The 6,000-nt window shown below is 46.4% G+C and overlaps 1 long non-coding RNA gene across 1 annotated transcript in view; it reads right to left on the bottom strand.

The window, feature by feature from the left end:
• Positions 1–390: 390 nt before the first annotated feature.
• LOC137380377 (uncharacterized) overlaps positions 391–6,000 on the bottom strand; it is a 105,788-nt gene continuing 100,178 nt past the window's right edge. The window contains exon 3 of the long non-coding RNA XR_010977008.1: positions 391–985. This is a non-coding gene — a long non-coding RNA (uncharacterized lncRNA). The remainder of the gene's footprint in view (positions 986–6,000) is intronic.

Raw genomic sequence — 6,000 nt, 5'->3', positions numbered from 1 at the left:
AGAGGCTTAGAGAGAAAGAGACAGGTTCAGAGAGAGACAGGCACAGAGAGAGAGAGAGAGGTTGAGAGAGACAGAGGGAAAGCAATAGACACAAAGAGAGGAAGAGAGACTGACGAGAGTCAAAGAGTCATTTATGGCACACAGAGAGAGAGCAATAGACACAGTGAGAGACCGAGAGCAAAAGATAGAGACAGAGAGAGTGAGAGACTGAGAGGGAGACCGAGGAAGAGAGAGACTGAGAGATAGATACTGGACCTCTACCCAGTCCAATTGGTTCTAGTCTTTACTCTGGGTATTAATGGCACACAACAACTTGGATATTGTTCCACTAGATCTGGTACACCTTTATTACATCACTAAGCAATAGTGCATACACATGATAATATCGGTTGCTTAGCAGTCCTGTGAGCCGGAGTCCGTCTCGGTGGTCAATCTGCCAACGAATCTTCTATGCCTGACTTCCGGATGGCCGACCACACCACCCTAACCACTGCAGCAAAGATGCTCCTGTGGGCTCTTTCTTTATACTTTTTTTTTGCTATGGCCCTGTTCCATCTAAGGTAAAACCTGTTTTTAACTCCTTCAATTGGTTTGCAAGTACCTCACTGTCCTTTTGGTAAAACAAGGTGTATGGCTTACAGGCTGGGCCTCATGTAGGAGTTTCAAGGCCCAATGCTTCAGATAACACAGACAGTTTCTCTGCTTCCTTATCTCTAGCACCATTATCAATCTTCAGCCTGGTACAGACAGACATGTTTTTTAGCTCTTAATGAGCAAGGCCTGGATCTCTTCCAGGATGCTAGCACTTTTTCAGTTTAATTAGTTTTGCAGATACTGCTAATTCTGACAAGGCGCTGACAAGAGTAAAATTGACCATCGTGCCTTACATTTTCAAGCCCACAATACAGTTCATTAGATGTCTTCAGTCTGGATACTCTGATGCTCCATGTGTTGCCACCATGAGATGGACTCCACCATAACCGGTCTACATTCATTAATACAAAGAAATAAAAAATATTTACATCGTTAAAAAGAGATTGTACATTAAAAGGTGAAGTAATACATTGGCTGACAGCATAGAGATATAGAGAGCAATCGGCACAGAGAGAGACTGAGACAGAGCGAGAGACAGAGAGAGACAGTGACAGAGACAGAGAAACTGAGAGACTGAGAGAGAGAGACAGTCTCAGAGAGAGAGAAAGGCTCAGAAAGAGAGAAAGGGAAAGAGAGAGAGAGAAAGGCTGAGAGAGAGAGAGAGTCAAGGGGCGATACGTTTAGAGAGGCAGACAGACAAACCAGACGGAGACAAGTTAGAAAGTGACAAAAAGAGAGAGACAGTCAGAGGGAGACAAGCTGAGAAAGAGAGAGAGAGATGGTTAAGGGGAGACCAGCTTTGAGAGAAAGACAGACAGACACAACCAGAATGAGACCAGCTTAGAGAGAGGGAGGAAGAGAGAGACAGCCTGAGTGAGAGAGTGAGAGAGACACACACACACACACAACCAGAGAGGAGACCAGCTTAGAGAGACACACACAACCAGACAGAAACAGGCTGAGCAAGACAGATTATCTGTCAGTGGGGGACAAGCTGAATAGAGACAGTTGGAGAGAGACAAGCTTAGAGAGAGAGAGTGTCACAAGGAGACAAACTTAGAGAGAGAGAGGGAGACTGTCAAGGGGAGACAAGCTTAGAGAGAAGCAGACAGAGGGAGAGAGAAACAGTCAAATGGGAACAAGCTTAGGGAGAGAGAAAGAGAAACGAGAGGAAAACAAGTTTAGCGTAACAATAAGGGGAGGACATGCTAAGTGAGAGAGACAATTAGAGGGAGACAAGTTTAGAAAGAGACAGAGACAGTTAGAGAGAGATAAGCTAATAGAGAGAGAGAGACAGTGAGAGGGAGACAAGTTTAGAAAGAGAGAGATGGACACAACCAGAGGGAGACGAGTTTAGAAGGAGAGACAATCAGAGGGAGACAGTCAGACAGTTAATCAGAGGGAGACAAGCTTAGAGAGAGACAAAGACAGAGGGAGACAAACCTAGAGAGAGAGAGAGATAGAGACAGAGGGAGACAAACCTCAAGAGAGAGACAGAGACAGAGGGAGACAAACCTAGAGAGAGAGAGAGAGAGAGACAGAGGGAGACAAACTTGGAGAAAGAGACAATCAGTCAGAGGAAGGCAAGCTTAGAGAGAGAGAGAGAGAGAAAGACAGAGAGATGGCCAGAGGAAAATAAGCTTGGAAAGGTGAGAGACAGTCAAAAACGAGAAAAGCTTAGAGAGAGTGAGAGAGACAACAAGGGAAGGACATGCTAAGAGAGAGAGAGAAAGAAATACTGTTAGAGGGAGACTAGCTTGGAGAGGGAGAGTCAAAGGGAGACAAGCTTAGAGAGAAAGACAGACTGACAGGGAGATAAATTTAAGGAGGGCGAGAGACAGGGAGTCAAGCCCAGAGGGAGAGAAACACAGAGGGACAGAAACCTAGAGAGTGAGAGACAGTCAGAGAGTGACACAGTTAGACGGATACAAGCTTAGAGTGAGAGAGAGAGATAGAGATAGTCAGCGATGACTAGTTTGGAAAGAAAGAGAGCTGAAGTGGGACAAGCTAATAGAGAGAGAGATAACCAGTCAAAGGGAGACAAGCTGTAAAAAGAGAGAAGGTCAAGGGATGACAAGCTGAGAGATCCAGGCAGACATAACCAGAGGGATACAATTTTAGACGGAGACGGTCAGAAGGAGACAAGCTGAGAATGAGAGAAAGAGATGATCATCGGGAGGCCAGTTTAGAGAGAAAGACAGACATACACAATTAGAAAGAGACAAGTTTAGAGAGAGAGAGAGAGAGCCTGAGAAAGAGAGACACACATCCACACACAAACACACACACACACACAAAGAGAAAGACACAACCAGAGGGAGAAAAGCTTAGAGACACACAACAAGACAGAAACAGGCTAAGCAAGACAGAAAGTTTGTCAGTGGGGGACAAGCTGAGCGAGAGAGAGAGAGGGAGAGACAACTTTAGAGAGAGAGAAAGAGAAGTCAGAGGGAGACAAGCTTGGAGAGAGTGAGTGAGTGAGTGAGTGAGTGAGTGAGTGAGTGAGTGAGTGAGTGAGTGAGTGAGTGAGAAAGACAGCAAGAAGGGGACAAGCTTAGAGAGGGAGACACACACAACCAGAGGGAAACAGGCTGAGAGAGAGGCACACACAATAGAGACAAGCTTAAAGAGAGACGCTGTCAGAGGGAGACAAGCTTAGAGAGAGAGAGAGGGACGGTCAAGGGGAGACAAGATTAGAGAAAGACAGACAAAGAAAAAGAGAGACACAGCCAGAGGGAGACAAGCTTAGAGAAAGATAGAGCGAAAGTCGGAGGGAAACAAGCTGAGGGAGAGAATGAGAGACGAGATGAATACAAGCTAAGAGAGAGAGATAACCAGAGGCAGATGAGCTTAGAAAGAGACAGAGACAGTTCGAGAGAGACAAGCTGATAGAGAGACAGTGAGAGGGAGACAGCTTCGAGTCAGTTAGAAGGAGACAAGCTGACAGAGGGTGACAGACACACCCAGAGGGGACAAGTTTAGAGAGAGAGAGAGACTTGGAGGGAGACAAGCTTAGAGATAGCAACAGACAGACAGAGGGAGATAAACATAGAGAAAGCAAGAGACAGACACACAGGGAGTCAAGCTTAGAGAGAAATGGTCAAGGGGAGACAACTTAGAGAGAAGGACAGACAGATGGAGATAAACTTAGAGAGCGAGAGAAAGTAAGACAGTCAGAGAGTGACACAATGTCAGAGGGAGATAAGCTTAGAGGGAGAGAATGAGAGAGACAGAGACAACCAAAAGGAGACAAGTTCAGCGAGAGAGAGAGACAGGGTGAGGGAGACGAGCTCAGAGAGAGACAGGGGGAGATAGACTGACAAGACCAGAAGGAGATGAGCTTAGAGAGAGAGAGAGAGACAATCAGAGGGAGGTAGTCAGACAGAGGGAGACAAGCTTAGAAAGCGAGCGAGACAGAGGGAAACAAGCTTGGAGAGAGAGACAGTCAGATGCAGGCAAGCTTAGAGACATTGGGAGATAGAGAGGGTCAGAGGAAAATATGTTTGGAAAGGTGAGTAACAGTCAGAACGAGACAAGCTTGGAGAGAGAGAGAGAGAGATAGAGGGAGCCAAGGTTCCAGAGTGAGAGAGAGAGAGAGTGAGAGACATACACAGAGGGACAATGGTTAGAGACAGTGAGTGAGAGAGTGAGAGTGCAAGAGACAGTCAGAGGGAGACAAGCTTAAGGAAAGTATGAAAGAGATGAGAGGGAAACAAGCTTAGAGAAAGACAACAAGGGGAGGACATGCTAAGAGAGAGAAACAGAAAGACTTTCAGGCGTACAAGCTTAGAGAGAGAGAGTCAAAGGAAAACAAGCTCAGAGAGAAAGACGGACTGACAGCTAGATAAACTGAGAGGGTGAAAGACAGACAGAGAGTGAAGCCCAGAGGGAAAGAAACACAGAGAGACGGACATAAACTTAGAAAGTAAGAGACAATAAGAAAGTGACACAGAGGAATACAAGCTTAGAAAGAAAGATAGTCAGAGATGATAAGCTTGGAGAGACAGACAGACAGACAGACAGACAGAGGTAATCAAGCTCATCAAGAGAGAGCCAGATCGAGACAGAGAGACACAGGATAAGGGAGACAAGTTTCGAGAGAGACAGACAGACACAACAACAGGGAGACAGGTTTGGAGGGAGGGAGAGAGGAACACACACGCAACCAGAGAGAGACAAGCTGAGCGAGAGAAACAACCAGAGGGAGACAGTCAGACAGTCAATCACAGGGTGACAAGCTGAGAGAGAGAGACAGACAGATACAATCAGAGGGGGACAAGCTTAAAGAAAGAAACACATTCAGAGGAAGAAAAACGCAGAGAGAAAGACAGAGAGCTAGAGGGAGACAAGCTAAGAGAGAGATAACCATTCAGAGGGACACAAGCTGTGAAAGAGAGACGGTCAAGCGACAACAAGCTTAGAGAGCCAGCCAGACATAACCAGAGGGAGGCAAGCTTAGACAGAGACATAGAGAGAGATGGTCAGAGGGAGACAAGCTGAGAAAAAGAGAGAGAGATGGTCAAGGGGGGACCAGCTTAGAGAGAAAATCAGGCTCAACCCGAATGAGACAAGTTTAGAGAGAGAAAGAGAGAGAGAGACAGTGAGACAGCCTGAAAGAGAGCGAGACACACACACACAAAGAGAGAGACATGCTAAGTGAGAAAGACAACCAGTGGGAGACAGTGTGAGAGACAGAGGGAGACAAGCTTAGAGAGAGAAAAAACAGACAAACAGGCTGAGCAAGACAGACAGTCTATCAGAGAGGGGCAAGCTGAGAGAGAGAGAGAGAGGAAGAGACAACAAGAAGGCGACAAGCTTAGAGAGACACACACACAACTAGAGGGAGACAGAGCTAAGAGAGACACAGACACATACACAAACACAATAGAGGGAGACAAGCTTAAAGAGAGAGGCCATCAGAGGGGGACAAGTTTAAAGAGAGAGAGACACGGTCAGGAGGAGACAAGATTAGAGAGACAAGCTTGGAGAGAGAGTGTGTGAGAGAGAGATACACAGCCAGAGGGAGACATGCTGAGAGAAAGAGAGAGAAAGTCGGACAGAGACAAGCTTAGGAAGAGAGTGAGAGAGACAAGAGTAAAACAATTTTAGAGAGAGACAACAAGGGAAGACATGCTAAGTGAGAAAGACAACCAGAGGGAGACAATGTGAGAGAGAGAGACAGAGACAGAGACAGTCATAGAGAGATTAGCTTAGGGAGTGTGTGAAAGAGATGAGAGGGAAACAAGGTTAGAGTGAGAGACAACAAGGGGAGGACATGCTAAGGGAGAGAGACAACCAGAGGGAGATGAGCTTAGAGAGAGACAGAGGCAGTGAGGGGGAGCCAAGCTTAGAGAGACAGTTAGAAAGAGACAAGCTGAGAGAGGGAGACAGACACACCCAGAGGGG

This window comes from Heterodontus francisci, chromosome 19 (genome assembly GCF_036365525.1).
Source record: "Heterodontus francisci isolate sHetFra1 chromosome 19, sHetFra1.hap1, whole genome shotgun sequence".
Taxonomy (NCBI): Eukaryota; Metazoa; Chordata; class Chondrichthyes; order Heterodontiformes; family Heterodontidae; genus Heterodontus; species Heterodontus francisci.
The sequence above is the reverse complement of the archived record's forward strand: the minus strand, read 5'-3'. Positions and strand labels throughout refer to the sequence as shown.